At 49.4% G+C, this 16,410-nt stretch overlaps 1 protein-coding gene across 4 annotated transcripts in view; it reads right to left on the reverse strand.

Moving 5' to 3' along the window:
• The window catches only part of PPFIBP2 (PPFIA binding protein 2), a 158,209-nt gene that overhangs the window by 134,115 nt on the left and 7,684 nt on the right, over positions 1–16,410 (reverse strand). Inside the window, exon 1 of one of the 4 annotated variants that reach the window (XM_040258460.1) lies at positions 1,029–1,050. The exons of the other annotated variants lie outside the window; for them this stretch is intronic. The gene's annotated coding sequence lies outside the window, so the exon portion shown is untranslated. Of the gene's footprint in view, positions 1–1,028; positions 1,051–16,410 lie in introns of those variants that run through there. 4 annotated transcript variants of the gene reach the window in all.

Raw genomic sequence — 16,410 nt, forward strand, 5'->3', positions numbered from 1 at the left:
CTGATGGTGCAGAAAAGCATCACACCTGGCTGCAGGGCCATGGCAGGGCCCACAGACACCCACACAGTATCAGGACCCAAGGACAAGGCCACGGCCATTATTCTTCCACCAGGACAGAGCAGCCAGACACAGAGAGACATCCTGTCAGGATACTCCAGGGGAGTTAGAGCAGGGTAGAGGGACTAGGGTACTGAGAAAGCTACCATCAGAACTGGTGACTGCCTTTCTGAGTCTAATGAAAGCGAAGAGGCGGAGCCTTGATTTCCTTTGTCAGTGAATAGAAGCTTAAACAGCCTAAGAAAAACTGCACAGGAGAAAATAAAAGAATGCCACTTAAGGTGAACAAGCACGTTTAACTTGTCCTTGTCTAATCATGGTATCAGTCACTCTAATAACAAGCATTTGTTTAAAGCTTTTGGCTTCAGAAATGTTTTTCACACACAAGGCTTCTCATTCCCACCTAAACATCCCAGATCAGACTTTTCGGATTAGTGAGACAGTTAAGCTGAGCCCTGTGGGTGCCAAGATCCATCAGACTCACCGAAGGGTCCTAAACCTAGGTGCAGGCTGGAGGTGCCATCTGACAGCAGTGGACGAATGCAATATTTCTTGCCTGGTGTCTTTTTCCTGCTGTACCAGGTTAGTGAGTTATGTGTACAGGGCATTCCCAGCCACTCCCTGTTTGGCGAGTTCCAAAAGATCCCTAAAATATCGGCACTGGAGCCCAGCTCTGCTAAACCCACAGAAGGAGTCCTTTTGCTTTCTGGCCCTTCCATTTAAAGCCCTGCCCAGCTCCTGTCACACGTCACTGCTCCTCCAGCAGCCTCCTTTGGCACGTCTGGACCCAGATGCTTCCACTTAGCATTTACCCAAAAACCACTCACCCTTCTCACCAAACCACAGCCCTTTAAATAGGGTTGCATGATTCCAAACAGCTCTTCCACCAATGTGCCATAGGGGATTCAGTCCCAAAGCTGAACATTATTCTCTGAAGAAAGGAATGAACAGCACCGGGGACCGATCCACACCTCCAGACACCAGGGTCTGACTCCCCTCGGCTTAGCTGCTCCCCAGACGCAGGACTGGCATGCTTCTGTTCCTTGGAATGGCAGGCTTCTTCAGAGAAGTGCCACCCCAAAGACAGGAGCATGAGACACCACAAACCCCTCCCACAAGGAGGAGCCAGGCCTGGCTGGGAAATGGGTGTGAGACGTGCGAGGGTGTCAGGCTCACACCCAGACAGCACAGCAGATCGTCCAGGCTAAGGGATGGGAGAGCCGACACTGAGTTTCCCTCAGTGCTTCTGCTTTACCTGCCTGACTGTCCTCACTTCCCATTTTCTGCTCTTGACCTTCCGCCCCCAAGCTGGTCTTTTCCCCCAAGTCAAGGATTTATTATTGTGTAAAAGAGGCCACAACAATCTCAGGGATCAAGGCCATGGGCCTTAAAGTGAGCCTGCCAATGAATGGCTTGGGCAGATCTCAAAGGACAAAGGATACAGGTGTTCCATCAAGGAGAGGGATTGGGAGACCAGGTGATGAGGCAGGAATCTGAGCTTTTGGGAGGAGTGGGATGGGGAGCTCTGTCCAGGGGGCAGAGCATCACCAAGCCCCCCATCATTTTGCTCCTCAACACTGTGCTTATGACAAGTACATCCGTATCCTCACTACAGCCACCCAGAGAAGTCGGGATGGGAGGTTCTTCTCCTTCCTGCCGAGAGTCTCAGAAGAGCCTGTCTGAGGGTGTCCCCTTCAAGGCTAGGATGTGAAGGACCAGCCCAGACAACAAACATCTCCCCCACTGGAAGACGTAACTGAGACGGTGGTGAGCCCCACGGCTGGCCAGCCACCATCCATCAAATGATGGCAGTTCCCACCATGCTTGTGCAGTCTCCATCTAGCTGTAAAAGCCACCGGTCTGGAAGTTCGCAGAGGGTTTCCTTCCTCCCTCTTACAGTGGCAACAGGCCCTGTAAATAGACTTTGTCATCATTATCTCATTTAATCTTCTTCATAACAATATAGAATCCTGTGAGGGATGTAGTGCAGTTATCAGCCCCACGAACAAAAGAGGCACCTGAGATACAAAGATATTCAACCAGTGCCAAGGCCACACGGCTGAAGTTCACCCACAAGGTCCTGTTCCTCACCTAAGTCCGCACCTGCTCTCTCAGCCACACTGCCCTATCCTGCTGACTTGCTCAATGCAGTAAAGAGCTGGAAGGTGGCAAAGTTGGTGTCCATGTCCAAACCAAAAGAGCTCAAACCACCTACAGACATGAGACCAATCACTGCTCTGCGATTCTTCACGGGGACTCTGTCCACTGCCCCCCTCCAACTCTGTTACAATTCAGTATCTTACCTGAGAAAAGACACACAGAAAACAGTTCTCATAAAAATGTACGACCCCCCCAAATCAACATATTATTTCTTTTGGATTATCTACTTAACGAATACTATTTCCCCGACTTTCATCAGTGAGACACTGTGATAGATGCTATGAGAGGAAAAAAAAAAAGTGAATTTAAGACTCTGTGATTTATCTCCCCCAGACCACAAATCTTTCATCTCTCATCCATGTCAATTAGACTATGAAGGCTTCGTGTAGAATTTGGCCTCTATCTGGGATCTGTGAGCCAAAGCTAACAAATTTTGTCTTTTGCCAACTTAGACTTCAGAAATTCATAAATTAATGGTCTAATTTTAAAGCAGCCATGGTATGCTTTTGTGAGAAGAAAAACATCATGTCCCTGAAATTCCCATCCTCTCTAAAATTAAGTTCAGATGGCAATTAACTGTGAAATGTCAATTCTCCGATGTCACTAGCTCAACAAGCAAGTTTGTATTAGTTTCAGACAAGTGGAATTGCAAAAGTCAGCCATTTCCTGAGCATCTTATGGACAATGAGGTTCACCTTGTCATCCTTTCACTCAAGCTGATCAACATCCCAGGGTAACCTCCTGGGTGCCTGGCACCATGGAGAACCTGGGGATTTCCAGGGAGAAAAACAGACAGACAAACAGACAGACACACACAAAGCAACAACACAGCAGGAGGTGTGCTCCTGGGAGAGGGAAGTTCAGCAGACTCAGAGCAGGGCAGCAGCAGGAGGAAGGAAGGACCAGTGCAGTGTGGGAAATCCTAGAAGGCTTCATGGAGGAAGTGAGATTTCTCCAGGTGGACTGCAGGCATTGGTGCAAATACATTGCAAGACTAAAAAGCATACCCTCAAGGTATGGGGAGGGGTGGGTATACAAAGAGCTCCGTGTGGCCAGAGAACAACTGGGAAAGAGTGGCAGCAAGTGAGCCCAGGACTACCCTGTGAAGGGCCTCTCACAGGATCTCACCCTTAGAACTTGGCCTTTATCCATCAGACACGGGGAACCACTGACAGGAGCTACCTAGAAGCTGCCTGTTCTTCTCCAGCAATAATGCAGAAGCAAGCAAGGAAAGGAGTACACCAAGGCTGTATATTGCAATCCTGCTTATTTAACTCATATGCAGAGTACATCATGCAAAATGCCAGGCTGGATGAAGCACAAGCTGGAATCAAGAATGCTGGGAGAAATATCAATAACCTCAGATATGCAGATGATACCACCTTAAATGGCAGAAAGCGAAGAGGAACTAAAGAGCCTCTTGATGAAAGTGAAAAAGCTAGCTTAAAACTCAACATTAAAAAAATGAAGATCATGGCATATGGTCCCATCGCTTCATGGCAAATAGATGGGGAAACAATTGAAACAGTGACAGATTTTATTTTCTTGGGCTCCAAAATCACTGCAGATGGTAACTGCAGCCGTGAAATTAAGACACTTGCTCCTTGGGAGAAAAGCTATGACAAACCTAGAGAGTGTATTAAAAAGCAGAGACAATCATTTTGCTGACAAAGGTGAGTATAGTCAAAGCTATGGTTTTTCCAGTAGTCACGTACGGCTGTAAGAGTTGGACCATAAAGGAGACTTAGCACTGAAGAACTGATGCTTTCGAATTATGGTGCTGGAAAAGACTCTTGAAAGTCCCTTGGGCAGCAAGGAGATCATCAAAGCAGTCAATCCTAAAGGAAATCAACCCTGAATATTCACTGGAAGGACTGACGCTGAAGCTGAAGCTCCAGTACTTTGACCACCTGATGCGAAGGGCCAACTCATTGGAAAAGACCCTAATGCTGGGAAAGATTGAGGGCAGGAGGAGAAGTGAATGACAGAGGACGAGATGGTTGGATGGCATTACCGACTTAATGGATATGAACTTGAGCAAGCCCCAGGAGGTAGTGAAGGACAGGGAAGCCTGGTGTGCTGTGCTACAGTCCATGGGGTCACAAAGTGCCGGGAGCCAGCGTGAGGAATCCCGCCCGTGGCAATGGTCATGAGGAAGGAAGCCAGACAAAACGCAAAGGCGTGATCTAGCTTCAAGGGTTCCCCCTGAGTTTTCCTGAACATCTACCCCCAAAAAACCAGAGTCTGCCTGCACACCACCACTACTCTCTGGGAAGAGTTAACTCAGGGCTGCAGTTAACAGACTCCTGCAAAAGGAATGTCTCAGCTCAAACCCCTCTGATGGCTCTCTAACTTGCCTGACAGTTAGAGACTTTTACAATTTGTGGATTGTTTACAGCCCCTCAACCACAAGAGGCACAAAGCTTAAAGCATCTTAAGATACAGAGCCTTTTCTAAGAGCTAAAAATCATATTGGTGATGGGTTTTCACTGTTGACTCAATGACTGCTGCCAGGCCTCCATATTCTTTATCTTTTAGACACCTGAAGGATATTAATCAATGTAATAGGGATATAGAAATAGGAATGTAGTAGTTTTGATGTTAGCAACACTAGACTTTTGAGTTAATTACTTTTCTTTGTTATAAATCACTGTACTCCTTTTACTTGTTACAAATTGTTGTATCTTTGCTATGCAAGAATGTAACTTTATTTAGTGCTTTCTGAGAGTGGCACCAGACTTTGGGAAGAACACCACAAATAAGTCTTCTGGTTGACAAACCCTTATCAGAAAAGGGCTGTAAAATGTTAACTGGCCCTCTGGCCAGAAGATGATGTAAATCACCTAAGACTTGTGTATACAATTAGGTATGCAGAGAGAAAGCCTGGTTTTGATGAGTCAGAGCTGCTGATGCTGCATAATTTTGTATTACCCACTGATCTCTATGTACAATCAAAAAGGTATAAAAGGCCTTTCTAGACAATAGAGGCCGGGCCAGTCGCTGGACTGGTTTCCCCCGTGTCTCCTCTTTACTCTATTTTCTGGCTGAATTCCCATCTGGGGCGTGGAGGCTCGCCATGTCTACTTACTTGCCCTGGCTTCTAAGATCCACGCGAGAGGGAGCCCAAGGTGGGGCACCCCCTGCTATTCAAGAGGACACCGGTGGCCTAACGTAGATGGTGGAAGCTCCTTGTCTGGAACTTTATTGGCTTTCCATGTAAACCAAGTTATTCAGCCTCTTTTCTCCACTAAATTTTCCTCCTATACCACTTCTTCCTAATCTAATCTTATATTTCTAATTAAATAAATAAGTTTTTCCTCGCCCACGCCGTCCCCGCTTCAAATTACCCTGGATCCACCACGGCTGGACCCTGGCAACAAAGAGTCAGACACGACTGAGCGACTGAACAACAGCAATGAAAGCAAGGACCTGGGGGAAGGATCCTTCTCAGAGAAGCTCTCAGGGCTCCATGGAAGCCTCCACCCGGAGTAAACCAGCCTATGGCAGCCTGTTCCCTCCCCTTCCCCACCTCAGGAATCCTCCAACACTCTCCCCAACTTCTCTGACTTGCCTTCTCCTTTTACCACACCCTCATTCTGGACAGTGAGGATGGAGGCCTCTTACTGCGGGCCGTTTGCAGTCAGCATACAGGACCATCCCCTAAGTCTCTGCCTGCCTCTCTCCTCCCACACCCCCAGCTGCACCAAACCTGCTCCACTGTTCACTCTGCCTCCCAGACATGAGGAGGGGGGGCAGTCAGGACAAGTCGTGGTCAGAAAGGCAGAGTGAGCTGGAGAGCAGGTGTCTCCCCTTCCTCCTGCTCACTGACATGAAACCACGCATATAGCTCCATCAGACACTCTTGCACCCGATCTTTAACCTCAAACTTCCTTCCTCTCAGACTCCTCTTGAGCAAATGCCCATGCATCTTTAGAAACGGGATCCCTCAAGTCCCTTTCCAGCTCAAACCTCCCCTGCACCCCCTCTGACCCCCTAATCTGTCACCCCTGAGGCCCAACCTCTTAATTATTCCCTCTCTGGGGTGAATCCTCATCTCTACCCCGCTTCTGCTCTTTCCTCCTAAACCCTACAGACATCAAAGCCTCTGCCACCCTAAAACACTTCCTTGGGCCCACATCCCACAGCTACCATTTCATCCTCCTCCTCTGCTTCACTGCCAAAGAGCTCACCTCCCACTCCCTGCTTGATGAGATTTCCACTTTCACGCCTGAGGGGCTCTCTCATCAGAGCTTTTTCAACTCTTATTTCCCTGAGGGGCAGCACGTGCAGGGTGAGGTTAAAGCACAAGCTGGAGAACCAGACTGTCTGGGTCAGAATACCCGCTTCCTACCCTCATGGCTATGCACAAGTCCTAGGGTAGGACGCCTGCTCTCTGGGCCTCCGCTTCCTCATACAGAAGATGAGAATAATAAAAGTACTTTCTCAAAGATGGTTGTGAAGGTTAAATGAGACCAGTGATCAGTCAGCATCAGCTGGGATCACCTTCCTTGGCAAACCCCAGGGACTCTCCTCCTCTGGCATTTGGGAACAAGTGTTCTTGGGGTCCTTCCTTCACCGAATGCCCTGCACTTCAGCTACTCTCACTGCCTGGGTGAGAGGGCTGATTCTTGTTTCCTTCTATGGCTTCCCCTTGGACAGATCATATTCCATCTCCGTGGTTATAACTCATATAACACTAGAATATTCCTATAAGCTCCAGACCCAAATACCCAAAGATTCACCAGCTTTCTGGCTACATCTTAGCAGCCCCTGAGATTCAGTGTCATCGGAAACGCTCAACATGGTCCTGCCCCCACTTGAGAGCTCCAAGCCTCCTGGAACTGCATACCCTGAACTTCTTGGGGTTTTCCCCTCTGCCTCCCGTGTCTTCAAACAGAGGCCACATCCCTGGGCCTTCCTCTCTGAAGGGTGCGTTTCTCTGTCTCAACCTTTCCACTCCAGCTGGCCCAGCTGGGGTTCAGGTATTCAGAACTAGACACTGAAGGGATTCCTCTCACCTGAGCAGTACATGGCCTCTCCCATGGCAGTTCAAGCTCAGAAGTCTGGCATCCAAGCCTGATCCCAAATTATCCTAGACATAGGACAGTAATAATAATGGCTACCATTTGTTGAGCACTCACCCTGCTTTGACTTAAGCAAGTATATGTTATTTCTTATCTCAATAGTCAGAACTGTTACTATCCAATTTTTATAGACAAGGAAACTGAAGCTTGGAGACACTAACCACCATGGTAGAATCACACAACCAAGGAGTAGATGAGATGGGATGTGAACCCAGGCAGTCTGATCCCAGGGTCATTTTCTTTTTTTTTTTTTTTTTTTTGGCTGCGACATGTGGCATGCAGGATCTTAGTTCCCCAACCAGGGATTGAACCCTCACCCCCTGCAGTGGAAGCACAGAGTCCTATCCACTGGACTGCCAGAGAGTTCCCTCCAAGGTCATGTTCTTAATCATTCTGCAGCACTTCCTCTCCAAGCCTGGTCACTTCCAACTACATCTTTCTGAATTGCTGATACTTCAGCCACTGGAGAGCACTCTCATTTTGCCATGCCCTTTCATGTTGTCCCCTCAAGCTAAACAGGACTAATTTTATAAGGTCCAGATGATTCTCCTTCCTCTAAGGTAGCATTCCCACCACTACCTGTGCAAGAGAACTTCTGCTGAGACCCAGAGCACATGCTCACACCTTCATTCAGGTTCCATTTCATGTTGCCATGGGGACAGCCAGTGGGAGGACCGTGCCAGTCTATCTTTCCTGATCATTTTCACTGAGGGCCCCTGAGTATCTGGTTGGTGGGAATGCGAGAGGGAACTGAGCCGTGCAGCCCAGCCTTATCCTTCCCTCTGTTTCCAGGGCCGCCTTGCCAGAGGGAAGTGGTCCACATGCTGCGGAGCTACTAAGCCCGTGTGCCACAGCTACTGAACCCCATGAGCCCTGGAGCCTGCACTTCGCAATGAAGAGTCGCCCCCACACGGCCACCGCACAGCAACAGAGACCCAGCACAGCCAAAAATTAACAAAGAAATAAACTTACATTAAAAAAAAAAAGCATACACTGAGAGTACTATTAGCCACATTCACTAAACACCTTTATCCCTGGAACTGATATCTTGGTCTCCACTTGTCTGACTCTTGGTCTTATTTTTCAATTAATGCCAAACTCAGAGGGCATTTGAGTGGTACACTTACCACACACCCCTCCACCCTGACAACCAGCATCATTTTCAGTGAAGGATGAAGCAACAGTGCCAACAGAAGCACTGGTCAGGGTTGGTCTGTGGCACAGATACACCATCTCTAGGAGTACGAGCAGTGATCACTACAAGGCAGCCCCATGGCAGCCTGGGGTGACATGCCCCCATCCACAGGGTGCCTTCTCGCTGGGAGCCTGGCTCCCCAGCCACCTGCGGATGACCTTATAATTCACTTTCCCAGCTGTGGTCATGCCAGGAAGGTGGGAAAACAGGCATTCGTAGTAGCCACTGGATGACATCAGCCCAAGCAAATAAGTCTGTTGGTGTCTGGTTTATAGCCCAGGCCTGTCAGTCTGGTCAGCATGAATCAGACCCCAGGCCACACGGAGCCTCCGATGAATGGAAGGTGAGGGTGTCTGGCCCAGCCCACGGGCCTCCACATCATCCTCACCTCTGTCCTCTCCCCGGTCCACACCCGCCTGTCCCCGGGGCAGACAGAACCCTATCTCACTGACAGGAGCCTCTGGTTGGGGGTGCGGGGGGGTGTTTCCTCAGCCCAGCACACACCCTTCAAAGGCAGCTACCCTCTCGGTTCCTCTCATAGCAGAGAAAATGGACACACACTCACACACGTGCACACAACTTTAGGCCCTGGGAAGAACAAATGGACATCAAGTCATTTCCCCACCTGGACCTGATAGTAGACAGATTCAGAGACATGCTGCAATGCAGCCCCAGCTTGAATACTTTCAAAAGCCTTATTTCAAAGATCACCCCATGAAAAAACAGAACCAGTGAGAAGTTAGTGTTGAAGCTGTGTTTTGGGTAGGCAGATTCATTAAACTATTCCTTCCACTTGTATGTATGTTTGAGGCTTTTTAAAAAATAACACAAGTTTGCTTATTTCTTTAATCCACCACTTAGGAATCTAGACTTTTCCAGAGAGTGACACCAGATTCGGGGCCAACAGAACTGAGATATGAACCTAAGTTCCCGACAGTGCAGACAGTGCTCCTTCTGCAGGGCCGTTCAGCTTCCCTGAAAGTCCTCACATCTGAGCAAACTCTCACCCACCACTGTCCAGACCCTCACTGTCTCTCGTCTGGATTTCCAAAGCTGTTTCCCTCAACTTCCTACTTCTAGTTCACCCTTCTTCAACCCATCTTTCCCAGAGAAGGCAGGGTAAGTTTCCCGAAGCTCCTGACATCCGTCCTCTGCTCTCAGCCCCTCATGGCTCTCCACTGTTTCAGAGCAAAGCTGCAGGCTGCAGCTCTGCCATCAAAGTTCTCGGGAAAGACCCACCTCCCCAGCTGCACTTCTCACCGTGCTCTCCACCACTTGCTGCTGTTTAGTCACTCAATCATGTCCGACTCTTTTGCGACCCCATGGACTGTGGTCCCTCCAACCAGCTCCTCTGTCCATTGGATTTTCCTGACAAGAACACTGGAGTGGGTTGCCATTTCCTTCTCCAGCGGATCCTCCCAGACCCAGGGATCAAACCTGCATCCCCTGCATTGGCAGGAGGATTCTTTACCCCTGAGCCACCTCTCAGTCACTTCCTACTCCCTCAATACAGAAAGGTTTTCCTGTTTCTCTGTTTCCTCTGTTTGGGACGCTTTTCTCCATCTGTACTTTCAAAACTCACCCATTCTAAGTCTTTATACAAATGCACCAACCTGAAGAAGCCTTTCCTGACATCCCTCCCTTGGGGCCCCAAGGTGCTAACTGCCTCCACTCTGCTCCTGACACACTTGCATTCCCCTTTATCATCTCCCTTCCAGCTCTATTTATATGATTTCTCAATATATCTGGCTCCCCTTCCAAATTAAGATGCTTGAGAGCAAGGAGGATGTGTTATTCACTTGTCTCCTCAGAGAACCACAACCAGTATCCACTTCCTCACTTTCACCACACCTGAAGCCCCTCTCTTTGTGGTCTGATACTCGGAGGCGAAAGCAGCTCTGCCAGAAGAGGAACCTGGCCATGGCTGGTGTTGGCGTGAGCTAACTGATGATGCAATTATAGTCACAAAGCACCAATGGGAGAAGAAGATGTAACTTCCCTTAATGGATGATAAAACCAGGCATTTCTCTTGATTCTATTATTTGAGAGTGCTAAGCAACAAGGAAATAAACAGATCTGAATTGGCAAGTTTTCTCTATCATCTAGAGTTTCGGGGCCTCATGCATAACTTTCGCCTTCAGCCAGCTACCTCCTACGAGCCTCCCAAGCTGCCTGGGGAGGAGCACAGGCCCCAGAATTTTGGCAGGCTCCTGGTAAATACTAATTGAATTAATCAACATTTATTCTGTATTTTGAACATTCATTTCAACATGTGTTAAGAGTTTAGTTTTGAAACAATGCAATAGCTTTCCTTTTGTATATAAAAAAGTTTAAACCAGTAGGAGACAACCAAAGTTAAAGACAGGACGTGTGCACCAGCAACACATCCTGCCTCGGTCAGTGGAGGAGGCTCTCTCTGTAGGCCCAGCTAGAGAGTGTTAGTGGAGGATTAGCAACTCTGTCTTCCCTGGAGGTCTGAGGGGACGTGGAAATTGCGTGAAGCCACCATGCAGAACCCACTGCTGCCAGAGAGAATATAGGGAATGGTTTGGCCTGGACTGTTCTGGGCTGAGCCTTTGGACGAAGCCAATCCCACTTCCTCCACTAGCTGGGCGGAGCCTACCTGCCTCTTCTGGTCCCTTGGCAGGACTGACAGTGATGCCTCTCCAACCCTCATCATGACACCTGGCCTTGTTCACTGAGAATCTGGGAAACACCCTGTTATTGGGGATACCCTGGATTGTGTCCCCCTTTCCCAAACTCAGATGTTCAAGTCCTAACCCCTAGGATCTCAGAATGAGACTGTATTTAGAAATAAGCTCTCTAAAGGGGTAATTAAGTTAAAATGACATGATTAGGGTGAGCCCTAACCCAATCCTACTGGTGTCCTTATAAGGACACACACAGGTATGGAGGGAAGACCTCGTGAAGACACACAGAGAAGATGACCATTCACAAGCCAAAGAGTGAGGCCTCAGAAGAGACCAATCTTGCCGACTCCTTGATCTTGGACTCCTAGCATCCAGAATCATGAGAAGAAAAAGTTCTCTTGCTTAACCCACCTAGTCTGTGGTTATTTTGTTAAGGCAGCCCTAACAAACTGACACACTCCCCCATCTGATCTTGGGTACATAACACACGCCCCCATATGATCTGGGAGGCATGCTGGGCAAACCTACGGAAAAAAGGCAGTCTCCTCTCCAGAGACATGGGTTTCTGTTCTCATCCACTGGTTTTCTCTTCCCTCTCAGTCTAAGAGAGATGGCTTTGTATCTCCAGACCTTAAACAACATCCAGGTAAGGACAGTTTCTAGCAGTCCTTTCTCTCTTTTCTTTGTAAGTCAGCTCTGAGTCAAGTCATGCCTGGGGATGAAGACCATTCAGTGAGACCATTGGTATGCTGTAGGTAGGAAACCCAAAGACCTCACAGCTTGACCAGCTGTCAAGCTGCAATTAAGGAGCCAGGAGCCCTGAGCCCAGCCCTCTTCTCTTCAAGGCAATTCAACAATCCAGCATTTGATGGGTGAAGGGAGGGGCTAAGCCAGTCCCCTTAACCTCAGCTCACCAGTCACAAGACACTTGCCACTCAGATCATTTCCCTCCCTTAAGGGCACTTAGGCCGGAGTGGCTCAGGGACTTTCCTAAGAAAAGCGATCCAGGAATCCCCCATTTGCACACACACTCACAGGCCAGCCGGCTGGGGACTGCCCTGCACGAGGTGTTGCCTCCCTGGGCATCCATGAGGTCTGGCTCCTGGAAGTCTGTCAGTCTGATGGCAGGGGAGTGGGAGCACCTGTAAGAGCTCCGGGAGGCCTCTCTTCCATCTTTCTCAACCGTTCTTTTCCATCAGGCAGGGCCATTACTTCCCCATGGGAGACACCTGAAAAGTTCCTCGGTCTCAAAGTGGAAGGTGTGGAAGCCTGTGTGTTGTAAAGTGGCCACAGAAGGGGAAGGTAGTCCTGACACCAGAGGCCCAGCGCCCAGCCCAATACAGCCTCCAGGTCTCTGTGGCTCCTTCCTCCTTCACCTGAAGGAGCAGAGCACAATGCAACAGAGTCCAGGCTTTGGACTCAGACCGACCTGGGGTTAAATCCTGGCTCCACTACTTAGAGCTAGGCTAGTTTCTGACCTTGGGTAACACAGATTAACCTCTAGGTCACTGTGTACTGGAGGTATTACCATCTGTCTCACACAGGGCTGGTCAGAGGGTTAGGAGGGAGCACAGTCAACCAGCTGGCTCAGAGCCTGGTCCCTCTTGGAGACTGTGTCCCCACTGCACTGTTAGCCAAGACTCCTTAGCAGGGTCTAAATGTTGGGATCCAGAAAAAATACATATGTAGCACTGACTCTCTTTAAGAAACTGCCACATCTCCTGAGGCCAGGGCCCTACTCCAGGGTCCTGGGGGATCCCAAACATGGAGGCTGAATTCCAGGTGTTGAGGAGCGGAAAGACCAAATCCTGACCATATCCATGGAGCTGGAGGTCCCCAGCCCCGGGCACTGATGTCGGGCAAGCCCTTAGTAACTCAGAGATGGCCTTGCAAGGAGACAGCCAACTTGTATTGGTGTCCCAGAGAGGCCCACGATTGCTCCCAGTGGACATCACACTCTCACAGACACCTAGAATCAAACAGGCAACATTCCCAAGTCACTAAGGGACGGTTTCCATACACGTGTGTAACTGGGATGCAATGAGATGCATGCTTCATGTGGCTTGTAGAATCCTCCTGTGAATGTCATTCCTCGCTTAATTGTAACCAGGCTTATTTGAAATTCTCTTTCAAGAGTTCCCTAGTGGCCTAGTGGTTAGGATTCCAGGCTTTCACTGCTGGGACCCAGGTTCAATCCCTGGTCTGAGAACTGAGACCCTGCAAACTGCACGGTATGGCCAAAAAAATTAAAAGTAAACTTTTCTTTGAAATATAAGTAAGTAATCATGACATATGAGGCCTGGATTTCTGACCCTGGAGCAGCCCCTAACAGTTTCCCAAGTGCTCAGGATGAGCAGACAGGACACGAAGGTAGAGCGCTGTCCCCCCCCTTAAGTGCCCTGTTAACGTGAGATCCCAAGACACTGCAGCCCACATCCACCTTCCTTAGCACGTCAGCCTTCTTAGGCAGTCTTCTCTGGCTTCCTCCCGGGCTGAGGGAAACCTTCCAATTAGAAGCCTGAAGGACTCCAGGACTGCCCTGAGGACAAATGCTGGGTGTGGCTCCAGGAGGGAGGCTGAACTGAACAGGAGTGGCCGTGTGTAAGCCCGATTGATCAGCGGTAAGGGGCAGACTCCACAGGACACAGGATAAGAAAGAGCTCCCAATGCAGCAGGCAGCCACCAGCAGCATCCACCTGCTCAGACCCTGAAGACGACACTGCGGGAACAGTGCCAACAATGCTCTCCTTTCACGCGGGTATCCCAGTGCCCACTCCACACCCCTGCACGGGCAGGCTCCCAGCAAACGCTTCCAGAACAGTCAGCCTCTCCTCTCCACCTCCACCCCTCCACCTAGGCTACCACCCAGGTTTCTCTCTTACCCTCACCCCACTCTTCCAACCCACCATCTTGCTTAACATCCCTTGACAGCTGACACCATAGGGGTCCTAACAGGTGGGGTATAAGGAACTTGTTGCTAACGATAAGGCAGCTAAAGTCAAGAATCTTTTTGTATAAATTAGAAATGATTCTGGCTTATCTTGGATTATATTTTGAGTGGGAGGGAAAACAGAGGAATTCATCCAGGAAATCAGCAAGTGCCAACAGTGCTTAGGAAAGATCAGTTTCTGTGACACCATGTACAACTGTGCGACCTCCTATTTTAGACATTTAATTTATAAATGTGTGTGCGCATGCAAGTGTGCATATATTATGTTGGGGCCAGTATACATCACGGTAACCTGGCCCTGTCCGCCAAGTGCTTCTAACAGGCTAATGCCGTCTGACCACCTTCCTGCCTCAACATGAAGAGCTGATCTTCCTGATAAACCAAAGACTCTGAATAATCTGAACTCTCAATGCAGTGGCACAATACAGAGGAAAGATCACGGGTTTGAGGATCAGGTAGATTGGGCATCAGTCTTATTTCAGCCACTCGTCAGCCAGGGAACCGTGGGAAAGTCACTTATCCTGAATCAGTGTCCTCCTCAGCTAGAGCCCTAACAGGCTCCTGTGAGATGTAAGTGAGCATATCTGATGCACACTGCATGCTTAGTAAATGACAGTCTCCAGTCCCCGGATCCCTCGCTAACCTCCCTCACTCCTCCAGCTCTAGCCAAACCAAACCACTGGCTGTTTTCCACACATGCCCCTTAACTCACCATCCAGGCCTTTCTTTGTACATCGCCTTTCCCTCTGCTAGAAATGCCCTCCTGTACCTCCATAGAAAGGGGTGTCTCTGGTCCAACCTTCCTTCAAGACACACCTCAAATGCCCTCTCCTTGGCAAGCCAGGTGTCCCAACCCCTCTTTCCTCTTGAGCATCCATTGTGCTTTCTCTGTGGTTATTACTGTCTACTTGGAGTGGGGGGTACATTCCTTAAATTCCATCCAGGCAGGGGACATGTTCTTACTCATCTTGTGTCCCCACCATAACAGTTCTCCACATGGAAGATGATTTAAAAAAAAAATCATAAAAATGACTGAAATAATAAATGAGGTCACAAGTCTATTGACTCTAGGATACTTAGGAATTATGTTCCATCTCTGCAGCTAAAAGAGTTTTCCTAGATCCAGTGGGACAATGCTCATTTGGGGGCTTCCTTGGCTTCCTACCAGCCTTACCAGGCTCCCCTCCCTGCCACCCTGCCTGGGACTGTGTGCTCGTCAGGCATCCACGTTGCTTAACCACAGCACTCTCTATCATCCCACTGCATGTCCCACCCAAAACCTCAGCCTACATCAAGAAGGCCCTGCTCCCCACAGCCCTTCCCTGCCTCCTCTCGGGGCTGGGAGCTGGCTCTGTGTCCCAGGCTGCAGACAGTAGATCAGAATTCCCAGTGTTGTGCCTACCGCCCTCCTGGACCTTTCCCTTCTACACCCGCCGTTCCCTCTAGGATGCAACGAGCTCAGTGTCTCAGACCACGTGGCCCTGGTCCTCCAGGTACCAGGACTCTGTGTTTGCAAAACCTTCAAGGAAGGGCCCATGAGCCTGTAAGAGCCTTTGTGCCCCAGTCAGGTGGTCAGGCCAAGGCATCAGCAGGGAATACACGTAGTGCAATCACATTGGGATCATGGCCTCGAAAGTTCACCCCACAAAGGCACATCCTCAGAGCCTTTCCAGTCTCCCAACTCCTGCACTGGGTGGGACTTCATCCTATGACCTGGGATGGAGAAGCTTCTTCACAGCTTCACGGCCACCCTTCCCTAGCCTTCCACCCTGGTTCCCCACCACCTACATCAGCTGCAAGGCACTGCTTCCCTGCTCAGAAGACACCATTCATCCCTCCAGATCCTACAGCACTTTTAGTAAGACCTCCAACCTTTCAGCAAAGTCTGCCTCCTCTGTTATTTTACGAATTCCTCTCTAGTCAATACTGGCTGGACAATACCCTCTACAGGTAGATTCCAATACATGCTCTAAAACAGTCACCTGGCCCTAGAGAGAAGCTTGAGTTATTTGGAATTTCCTACGTCATGTCAAACTGAAACCTACCTCTTCTGTAATCCTCTCTACCGTCACCACCGTGACTCAGTCCTGCTCTCTGAGCAACACAGAATATGGCAGCTGAAATTCACAGTCACAGCCCTTGTATTTCCTGTCTGTCCCAGAACCTTACAGAGCTTACAAGGCAGGGATTCCAGTTTCGATGCAGTAAGGGGCTCTCCTCTACTGCTCCTGAAGGGTGGTGCCCAGGGTACCACCTCCAGGTGTGGCCTGCCTTGGCCACTCCAGGGAAAAATAGGACGACCCCCTCCCCAGC

Source organism: Oryx dammah, unplaced genomic scaffold, assembly GCF_014754425.2.
Source record: "Oryx dammah isolate SB20612 unplaced genomic scaffold, SCBI_Odam_1.1 HiC_scaffold_17, whole genome shotgun sequence".
In the NCBI taxonomy this organism is placed as follows: domain Eukaryota; kingdom Metazoa; phylum Chordata; class Mammalia; order Artiodactyla; family Bovidae; genus Oryx; species Oryx dammah.